Genomic DNA, 12073 nt, shown 5'->3' with positions numbered 1-12073 from the left:
TATTTGCTTAAAAAATTGCAATAAAACAAGAGAAACTTATATTAAGACACTTCAATTCTTTTTAATATGGTTTTACCATAAAATCATTTTTAGGTGCTTTAACACTAGAAGTTTTGAACTTTATATTCAGTTAACATGCAACGTTAGCGATTTACTAGTTTTGATGGCTAACGTGGTAAGCCAAGGTGTAAAAGAAAAATAAAAGGGTTTTAATAACCCCACCCTAGAGGGGTAACTGATTCGATCCAACTTGTAAGATACTCGAGACAAATTTGAAAAATACTTAAAATCGACCTGGCTCAAGTCCAGCTTGAGCTACTCGAGTACATTATCGAGCCAAACTTGAGTATTGGAATACTCGGCTCGTGAAGCTTGTGGGTTTAATCAAGTATTTTAATATTTACATATTTACCCTTTGTTTTATTCATATTTACATATTATAGACTCGGATCGAGTCGAACTAACGAGCTTCACATTTTTATTATAATTTAATGTAATTTTACTTTCTTAATAGTTAATCGAGTCAAGTCGAGCCAAGCTCGAAAGTCTCGATTACTTTATCAAGCTCTCAAGCTCAAGCTTGACCTTGAATATAAGGATCGAGTCGAGCTCGGGCCGAGTTTCGAGCTTGGTGGTACTCGACTCGACTCGAATACACCAACCCCTTCACACATCTCTTTTTCCCTCCGGATTCCTTGATATTGGCAATCAACCACACATACAACCTTTTTTGGAATGTAACGTCACAATTTTTGAAATAAAATTTTTCATTTTTAAATAAGATAAAATACAATTTTCATAAATCAGATCAATAAAAATCATATGTTCCAAGAGACATTCATCCAAAAACCAGAGTAACATAACAAACGCGGAATCACAAAAATATTGAAGTTGCTGACGAGTGTGTACAGTCAAGCCTTCATCTTGTCACGATCATCTGAAACACCTAAAATATTTAATCCATAACTATAAGGCAAAGCTTGGTGAGTACTCCAAAATAACATATACACCAATAAACATACACGCATGCAAACAAGGCTCTCAATACTAGAACCGATCCACCCAATTAACATTGAGTGTCTAGGCTCACAACAGTCTAGTTGTTCTAGCCATCATTTGTCATCATAAGTTTCTAGACCCACAACACTTAACGTTGATCTTGTCATCAAATCACCCATTGGCCTTCAACATAAAGTTGGTTCACCTACATATTGGGTTTCCGCACACAGCTGGAACGCCTCAGCCCACCATCACATATGTCGACATATACATAAAATAGATAAATATACATCCCGGCATCACATGTAACGATCTACAAGTCTACCTCCCTAATAACATACAATAATCTAAACTCATCCTAGCACGCTAAGACACATACTGTAGTAAATAGTATAGTGAGAAAACTCACATCAAAGATAACCGGATAATCACCATTACACGCGAATAAAGTAGAGGTCTGTCTCACGATTTACCTAGACATTTGATAAAGTTAAACCCCAGTCCAAGACCCGAAACCCTAAAGTTTGACCCAAGGTCAAACTTAGTAAAAAAAGTCTGCAGTTCGACATGTTGGTCAACGAGAACACCACGCCTCCATCTGGGCGCCTCGCACCCACAAAAGGACAAAACAGTCGGGTCATTTGGTCGAAAACAGGCATTGAGCAATTTTACTACAAACACGTCGCACCCTTAGAAAGCGCGTCGCAACAAGGTCAAAATTAGCTATTCAAAAATGACTTAATGCATTAAGCCCAAGCTTCAAATATCGTATTTGGTCTTAATGGATAAAGTTTCAAACTTTATCCATTACCAAGCTTCAAGACGGCTAGATCTAGAACCCCTAATCTAATAAAAGTCCAAGTTTGCATTTTTATACATGCATGTAGCACAAAATAGCATGTATCCACCAAAAGCTCCAACCAATAACTAATATCTAAAGTATTAAATGGTCCTAAGATCATGAAGTTGCCCAAACTCCATAGATCAAGCCAATGAGGGACCAAAACATCATAAATATGGACATAAACACCAAATATTCCTAGATCCTAAGATGTAAAACAATAAAGCAATGAACTTTAAGACTTACAAAGGTCCAAAAGTATAAGGATGACTGAATCTTCACTTGCAACAACACCAATGCCCAACCGTTGGATGATTTCTTACTTTATGCACCAAAAACACACATAAGAGGATGAAAGGAAAGATGATGGGTCACAATTCTCAAAAGAGACGTGGGTTTCACATAAAGGATGAATTAGGGTTACTGGAGGATGAGAATGATCGGTCCTTAGGGTTAAGGGTCCTAAATAACCGTCCAATACCATAAATCTCGGACAAGCTTGTAGGCCTGAATCGCAACGCGATTCATATAGGCGTGCCGTGACTATTAATCCAAACAGGCCCAAATCAATATTTAGCTTCTGGATAGGCAAAGACCCAATAAGTTAAATTCAATTTAAGAATATGTACCAGGAACTTGGATGTTACATGGAACAATCAGAAGAAAAATGGAAACACATTCATATATTGTGGAGAGAAGCAAAATGAGACCATTTTCCTTTGTTTCTTTGTGTGTAGTCATGAAACTAGAAAGGGAGATAATTAAGGGAGTGAGGTTTGATTCAAACTATCAGTGAAACAATAATGATGTCAAGCTAAGAATCTAATTATGTAGTCATTTCACTGTGTTTTGGTAGTTTACATGGAAGGTTTTGATTTTGATGTGTCGATGGTTTAGGCACTAGTATGAGGCGATGAGAAAATACTGCCTACAAAGGGGATCCAGTAGAGAGTGTGATATCGAGGGTTGGGGAATGGGGGAAGCTACGAAGAGAAGAAGGTTCCACCACTTACGTCTTTGATTAGCTTCTAAGTATTGTCAAAATTAAAACCTTTAATTCACGTCTTATGATTGTTTTCTTAGCATTTTCATAATCAATTTGTAGTGCTTTTTGAATCAAACACGAAGTCGAGCTAAGAAGCCAATTATGTAGTCGTCGTATCACTTTGCATTGGTATCTTGAAATAATGGTTTTGATTATGAAAATTTTCGAATTAAGTAGTTTTGCTTATTGAATCTAGGGTTCCTTTCACTGTAGACTTGGCATTTAAACACGGTTTGGCATTGTGGATCAAAGTTTTTACTTTATTGAATCTGCATTGCTTTTGTATGGTAGTTTGAATCAAAGTTTTTTATTTTGAAAATTCTTCAGATGTATATGGACTCTTTTCATTTCAGTCAAGGTCAAATTCAACATATATTTGTATCGATTCCTTTCATTGTGAAACCTATTATATCTCAATGTGATTTTGTTGTTAAATCCCAAAATATGGATTTTTTCCGTGCCAAACGATAAAAGGGAAATAGATTTGGGAAGATGATGATGGCATGAAGATGATGGTGGTCGACTTTCAAGAAGTTGGTGTGGAGATGATGAACTGATAAGCTTTTTTGTGTTTAAAGAAGATAGAACATCACCTTCTTTTTCCCCTCCGATATGCAGGTGTAGTAAAAAAAACAAGAACGAGAGAAGTTTTTGGAATGGCCCATGTCCAACTCAGCTTCCACAAGCCAGATCAGCAAGTAGTAACCGGGTAAGAGTGAAAAAAAACTGTTAAATGGCATATATGTAAAAAAAATTAGAAAACTTTCGGTTTTAGGGTAAAAATGTATTTCAAAAGAAAAAAATAAAAATAAATAATAATAATAATAATAATAAAACTTAAAGCTTTTAATGCACCTAAAAGTAATTTTGGGGGTCGGTTTGGAAATTATAGTACGATGTGTGCAATTTTTGAATATTCTTCTTGTTGTTAGTGGGGTTAGTGGTGGTGATGTATATGAAATTCGTTGTCTGCCAGGTGCCAAGTGCCAATACTCCTTTGTGAAATTTTCTACTACAGCCTACAAAATTACAAAAGTCAACTGTCCTTTCTTAATCAACTTTTTAATTTTGAATAAAACTCAAAGTATTTAGTAACATTTAAAGCTGAAGTTGTCGATCGACTAATAAATAATATACAAAGTATTGTTTTCGTTAACAGATTTTTGAATACATAAATGATTTATCAGGTAAGACATTTTGAAAACTATTTTGTCAAAGCTTGATATAGCTTTTCACAAATCCATGGAAAGTAAAATCTCATTACGTATAATCTTCGCTACAAAGAGTAAGAACCTTAACTAGTTGATCTTACTTCAATTCATAAAAAAATGCAATTCTCACCAAGATTAATAAATTTACAAGAGATTGTATTAGAAAATGTAAATAAGTTTTCTATGTTAAGCCTATTCGTGAATTTAACGAATCCATTTAACAATAGTGTCTTTCTTAATGAATTTAGCGAACCCATTTAACAAGATAAGTGTCTTTTTTTTATATTTTATAAAAATATGGGTTTTGAGAAATATAAGTTTTTGATATAGTCATTTTAGTGAATAAATCATAAAAAAATGAATAATGGATATATAACATTTTATTGGTAAAATGTAAAAATATCAAGAAATTTTAATCTCAATGCTAAAATCTAAAAAATATAAATGTACAATTTTCGATTGCTAGTTTAAGATTTATCTCACGACTCAAATAACAATTCTTATATTATTTATTACTTGTTCAAGATTATCGATATCTTTAAATGTTCCTAAATTTTATTCAACTTAGAACAGTCGATTAGGAAAGAACAGTCGACCTTAGTAGATTTAAAAGTCAAAGGAAACTATTGCCTATTAACACTTGGCACTTTGGCAAACAACTACTTTCATGTAAACAGCAGCAACATTAACCAGTCCCCAGTAACAACAATTTGCACACATTGTATTAAAATTTCCAAATCAACCATGAAATTACAAGTAAATGCTTTTTTTTACACGAATATTATTCGAAGAAGAAAGTTTTACATAAACATAACGGTAAACGAACAATAAGCTGTACCCAACCCCTTTTTAGATGGCAATGATATTTGCTTTACATATGTAAATCATTGTTTGTATTTAACTATTTGAAGACAAACTTTTATACAATTAACATTATTAATGGATCAAAAATATTCTTTCGAAATATATATTAATATTGCTATGATAATTATTTTTTTACCCTTTTATATTATACAAAACTAGGATAACTTTTCCAAGTGGCAAGACTGGACCCATTTTGCGGAAATAATAAACGTTAGACCATGTAAAAGACAGTTGATTTAAGTTAAAGGGCTAAAAATGAACATTTATGCTTACACAGTTAAACACTCCACAAACACACTTTTGCCACTCTTTGAGCTTCTCAATTCTATTTGAAAAGTCAAACATTTTGCATGTGTTGACTTTCTTTCCAAAATTAGTATCTTCTTGAACTCGTATAAAACCAAGTTCTCGCAACTTTTTGCATCATTCAATTCATATCTATATTCGTAACCACTACATCAAAAAAAAATCGATTGTTTCCGATCTCTTTAAGATAATCATCAAATTCCTGATTCATTAATTAATGGCTGATCTTGACAGCGATATCGAAATTCCTGGCTTTTTCATATGTCCAATTTCCCTTGATATCATGAAAGACCCTGTAACGCTCTCCACCGGAATCACATATGATCGTGATAGCATCGAGAAATGGTTGTTCTCTCAGAAGAATGACGTTTGTCCGGTAACCAAACAAGTCGTCGTTGATATTGAGCTCACCCCGAATCACACCCTTCGTCGGTTGATCCAATCTTGGTGCACCATTAACGCGTCTTCCGGCATCGAGAGGTTTCCGACGCCACGCCTTCCAATCTCCAGAACCGAAATCGTAAAGCTCCTCAAGGATTCAAAGTCTCCACGGTTACAAATGAAGAGCTTGAAAAGGTTAAAAACAATTGTTATGGAGAACGAAAAGAACAGGCGGTTGATGGAATCAGCAGGAGCAGCTGATTACCTTGCGTCGATCTTAGTCAACGTGGATAATAACACCATGTCATCGCCACAGGGCGGAGAAGTTAGCGATGACGATGAGTTTGTTTCAACCGAAGCCGACGAAGCTCTAAGCATTCTTTACCACCTTCAACTGTCTCCAACGGGACTTAAATCATTGTACGGGAAGACTGGAGATTTTGTTGAGACGTTGATGCGCGTGATGGAACGCGCCGCTAGTTTGAAGTCACGTGCTTACGCCGTCATGTTATTAAAAGCGTTGTTAGATGTGGCGGAGCCCATGCAAGTGACGTCATTAAACCCTCGGTTCTTCATGGTGCTGGTACAAATCTTGGTGGATGAAATCTCCCGCAAAGCCACGAAGGCGACACTGAAGCTACTCATCAGCGTCTGTCCATGGGGGCGGAACAGGATAAAAACGGCGGAGGCAGAGGCGGTTCCGGTGCTGATAGACATCCTCCTGGATTGCACAGAAAAGAGAGTCTCGGAGATGGTTATTGTGGTTCTAGACCAACTTTGTCAGTGCGCAGAAGGACGATCGGAGCTGTTGAAACATGCAGGTGGATTAGCGGTGGTTTCCAAGAAGATCTTCCGTGTGTCGTCGGTGGCCAGTGAGAGGGCGGTGAGTATCTTGCATTCGGTGGCGAAATTCTCCGGCAACAGAAGTGTTTTACGAGAGATGTTGCAGTTGGGGGTGGTCGGAAAGTTGTGTTTGGTGCTGCAAGTAGATTGTGGAAGGAAGACGAAGGAGAGTGCCAGTGAGATTCTAAAGATGCATTCTAGGGTTTGGAAGAATTCTTTTTGCATACCCTACAATTTAAGTGTTTCATATCCATCTTAAAGCAAGAAAATATGGATAAATATGGTTATGATTTATTGCTTGGGCATGATTGTCAAGATTTCATAACTTCATGATCATAATTGTCTTGTAATTAGTTGTAAAACAATAAGATTTTCGCTCTAAATATTTTAGAAATGGGGAAAAAAGCAAAAGTCCTTAGAGATTTTTTTTTCCGAATAGTTAGAGCTTGAAAATATCTTTCTAAGTTGTCTAATTTTTATTTATAGTATTCTCCTTCTGCAAACATAAACCCGTGATTACACACCTTTAATTTGTTTTTTATACATTATTCGTACTCTTGTATTCATTAAAATTTAAAAGTAAGACATCACTGTACATTAAAAGAGTTTAATAAATTATCACATTATCATTTTATCTTGTAAAACTTTTTATTACTTTTTTCCTATTATGTATTAGAGATGGCGAAAAAACTTGTGTCGTATGGGGCATCTGAAACTTGAATCTGATTTGAAAGGAAAATCCTCGAGCTGACCGAGTACGAGGGTAGGGATGGTAATTAATCCCCGAATAAATAAACCGGGGATGGGGATACCGATCCATCCTTGCACCAGAACCTGAACCACCGAACACCAATATATATTTAATAAATAAAAATAAAAAAATATTTTATTAAATACCTAAAATTCACTACTAGAAAAGAAGTATCATCCACAAAATCATTCCCTCGGTTCAGCGACCACTACCAGAAAGTAAGTGTTTTAATGATACCTAAACTATGACACTCATTTTTGTATGTTATGTTTCAGTTTCATAATAATAATTAAAAAAACACAGAGTATACTTTTGATATATGTGTGTCATCTTAGTTTAAGTGTCGTCTTATAATTCCTAAACCCTCTTCAAGTACGTCTCGTCCTCATAAAATATAGGGAGAACGACTAGGACTTTTGTCCTCCCTCAGTCGACCCATATCCTACATTGCTTCACTTCTCACCGGAAATCGAACGAGTTGTGCTCACAAGGCCACGAAATCGACTAGGACTGTTATTGGAACTAGTGTTTTTATTGAGGTATGTTCCAACTCACAATGGCATTTTACTTTTCTTTAATCTTAATTTGTTATCTCTTCGAGTTGCTAAAAGCTACCTTTCATAACATTATTTAAGTCATAATCAATCATTGGTTAGAGCCATTATATGCTCAGTCCTCTTTAATGGCTTTGTATCTATGGTGACAGGGGAGGGGAAGATACATCATCTATTCATCGTGACATTATGTATTTGGATTTCCTTTTCTTCTTACTAGAATATAACATGAAATAAGGTGTTGTATATATAATGTTATGCATTAAGGATAACACAACTTAAGATCAAATTTCCCATTCTCATTTCAGTTCTTTTACTAATGATATAGGGAATTTGGTCAAAGGCAATGATATGTTTGTTTTTATGGAAGAGTAGTAGTTCTATTCTATCAATTTTATATGTAGTGCTCTATCTGTTTCTTTAGGCATGGAGTGTTACAGGATCTATGTTGTTCATTTATGTGCATACCCATGTATGTGAGTTGTTTTTCCTTCTTGTATTAACCAATAGGATCCATGTTGTAATGTTGTTGTACATAAAACTTCCAATGCTTGTTTTTTTTTTTAATTCTTGCAATTACCTGAAAAGAATCAGAAATTGGGCTTTCTTGTATGGTTAATTTCCAGCTATTGTGGACCAGTTTAAATAAGGTACAATATAAACTCTTATTGTTTTTTATTGTTTTTTCTAAATAAACTTTCTAATTGAAAAAAATGGATATTTTCGCAATGGTAAACTAGAAGAAAAGCTTATTTGGAACGTGCTCAACAGGGGACCCCTAGTTTGCGCCTTTTCACTGTTATAACTAGGTATATTTTGAACTAAAATGTCTTATTATTAATAAGAAAAAAAATTGAAAGTACTAATTATGCTATAATTGGGTAAAAATATTTAACTACGATTTTCTTATATGAAAAACAAATGAAAGTACAATGTTATAATCGGTTGTGAAGGTAAATTTTGGTATTTTAAAATTCCTATAATATATTTTTAGTAAGTGTAAAAATGATGTTTTTGATAATATATATTTTTAGATTGTTTTTATGATTTACAAAATTGTTAGGGATCAAGATATCGTCGATTCAAATCAGTACCTCTGAATTCTTATAAATTTAATTGTTACAGCTGTTATTAATTAATTCTACATGGGTTCTTGATGAAACATTTTGGGAACTTATAGGCTTCATGCGAAACTAATTCAAATAAAATAATTAGCTTTTAATGAGTTAATGGTAAAGGTATGTACATGCATATGTTTTAATTTTATGATTAACAATTTTGTTCGCATAGGTTGTTGCTTTACTATTGAGGTCAAAGCATAAAGAACATGGAGGCAATACCTCTGAGAAATTTGTAGACAAAAGATCAACGGGTGAGTTACACTTCTTTTTTTTTTTTTTGGAAAGGGAACTTCCCTAACGAGGGTTTCCGGGCCAGCTTTCGCGCACTGACTAATCCCCCGCTGCAAACATGAAGCTTTGTCTCATGCCCTGGAGTCACTGCAGGCGAACCTCCATGGCCACAAGGGCTTAGTGGTGCCAGGATTTGAACATGGGTCAATAGGTTATCCACCATATCTTCCACATGCCTTACCAAGTCACCACAACCCAAGTGGTTGAGTTACACTTCTTTGTGTTAAATATCTAACCAATTATAGCATTGTACTTTTCGTATTTTAGTAATTAGTACTTTGTACTTTGAAAAAATATATCTAATTATAGTAGTGAAGATTTTTTTTTTTTTTTTTTTTTTGTATTTGGATGGAATTATTATAATTGGGTATATTTTTCAAAGTATATTGTTGTAATGGTAAGATATGAAGGTCACGATGCTATAATAAACATATAATCTATGTTGATATTTCTTGCATTTACAGTATTTAACTGTAAGTTGTTTAAATAGTTTAGAACTTATAGTTTGTTTATTTATTGTTTGTCTTATATATTCAGAGGAGGAGTTGGCTTATGTAAGAATACTTAATGGAGTTTTCTCTAATGATATTCGAGTGACAGGCCAGTGTTATGATCCTAATAATTTTAGTGCAAGGTCTAGTTATCTCTCTTTATTGTATCTTTGAGTTTTAATTAACTATATGTATTTACTATTTAGTAATAACTTTTGACTAAAAGATGTTTCATATAACATCAACTAGAAAAAGCTTAGTCTTTCTTTATTGTGATTATACAATGTCAAGTTGTAGAAGAAAATCATCATGTTATTAAGTTTTAGATGAATTTTTATGGAAAAGAAGCAGTTTCGTTGGCTAAAACGGGGTCACCAAGGGTTGTTACTTTTTCATCCGGGTCCAATGTTAATTACAGAGGTGGGTTGTTGATTTGAATAAATATGAATGTGAAGAAATTTCTCAATGTACTTACATACTTTACAAATCATAGGAGTATGTATGTAATGTCCCAATTTTCACAATAAAATTTTCAATATTTAAATAAGATAAAATTCATTCTTATAAAACCAAAAATCAATAAAACCATTTGTTCCATAAGTCATAATCTCAAAAATCCAAGTAACAAAAACCAATGCGGAATATCAAACATGAAATTTTTTGATAAGTGTGTACAGTTATGTCTTCTCATTCCCTAAAATATCTCATACAACACAACAATACTATACACAACAACAATGGGTCTTTTTCAACCAAACAGTTCCGCATCAACCCCAAGTATGTATCAACTTAATGGGTCCGTATTAACTATGGGATTGTATCAACCCCCAGTCGATATTGACTCAACAACACATGTAAATATACAAGCAACAAACAAGGCCCTAATATTTTAGCTAAGCATACAACCATATCATGACATCTATGACATAAGTAATATAGTGAGCAAACTCACCTGAAATATAAGTTGAAAGATCAACACACAGTGACTCGTCAAATAGCTATATGAATCTCCTAACCTGTCCACACGTAAATACTCAGTCTATGTCTCAAACCCTCTGTGACAACCGAGAGGTTTCCGTCACTGATCGCCATTTGGAAAAAGTAGAAAAATAGATATAATAGCTTAGTATTGTAATATTTGATTTTCAAGATAATAAGAATCAAGTGTGCTATTACATTTATTTGTTAAAAACGTCCATTAGACTTAAAAATTAGCATCCGAAAAGTTGTAACGTTTTATAAGATGGTTAACGTACTTGGATAGTACTTGTTAACGTGATCTCAAGGATATAAGATTTATAGATATCTGAGTCCAAAAGAAAAAGTTATGGATTTTATATAAATACAAATATTTCGCGTAATTAAAATTAATTACGTCAAAACATTACTTAGAGATTGGTTGAGTTTTGACTAAAAGTGCAAAAAGAAGTTTCGTAGTACTCCTCGATAGATAAACTTTAGGAAAATGTTTGCCGAAAATGGAATCCGTACGATAGAGATATGATTTTTATAAAATCATTTATTTTTAACCCTGTTAGGCACAACAATGAAAGTCAAAACTAGTCAAACAACCTAAAGGAGAGTTGTAGTACCCATTGAGGTCATCACATAAATATAGAGATGGCTTAGATCGGAGTTTGCACGAAGAAGTTATGATTTTTTCAAAAATCTTTCATTCGCGCCAGGTGCGCGTCTCCGCACGCCGTGCACCTGACACCGGATTCGAGTAGATTCGAGAGACGTGGCCGAGTGGGGGAGTGACACGTAGCAGATTTCGGATGGAGCCACGATGGTCACGCGTGGCGCGCATAGATATTTGCTCAGCGCGCACCTCTAAGACTCGACTATAAATAGAGGTATGTGCAGTCCTCACACCCCTCAGACTTCTCTCTCTCTCTCTCTCTCTCTCTCTCTCTCTCTCTAAGTCTCGAAGTAGCTACCGTCTGGAGCGATCCCCGGAGTCCCGAGCCCGATTTAACCCTACATCAAAGGTTTTGTGCGACTAGAGTAAGTACACGATCCCTATTTTTCACTATTTTAAATGTTTTACGGGGTGAATACGTGTTTATCAAGTGTTTTTATCAAAATATATCTATCATTATAAATATCAAATAATTTTATAAAGCTTAAAGCCTTAGGATAGTGTAGTTGTAGATATTATGCCTAGTGTTAAGCTTTGATATTATGTCTAAGAGATATGATTCCCGATAGTCTAGGAAGAGATAATACCTAGATGTTATAATGACCAAATTGCTTAGGATAACGTAGTACCTAGAAGTTATGTTGGTCAAATATAAGGATATGCAATGTACTTAGTTGTTACTTTGCCCAAATATCCTGTTTTCAAATAACCATAATTAGGGCATATATATAAA

General features: G+C 34.4%; 1 pseudogene; it reads left to right on the top strand.

Moving 5' to 3' along the window:
• Positions 1–5404: 5404 nt before the first annotated feature.
• LOC145155203 (E3 ubiquitin-protein ligase PUB22 pseudogene) lies at positions 5405–6958 on the top strand (annotated as a pseudogene).
• Positions 6959–12073: the final 5115 nt, after the last annotated feature.

This window comes from Lactuca virosa, chromosome 1 (assembly GCF_052849685.1).
Source record: "Lactuca virosa cultivar CGN04683 chromosome 1, Lactuca_virosa_CGN04683_v6, whole genome shotgun sequence".
Classification (NCBI taxonomy): domain Eukaryota; kingdom Viridiplantae; phylum Streptophyta; class Magnoliopsida; order Asterales; family Asteraceae; genus Lactuca; species Lactuca virosa.
This window is presented reverse-complemented; position numbering and strand designations above follow the sequence as displayed.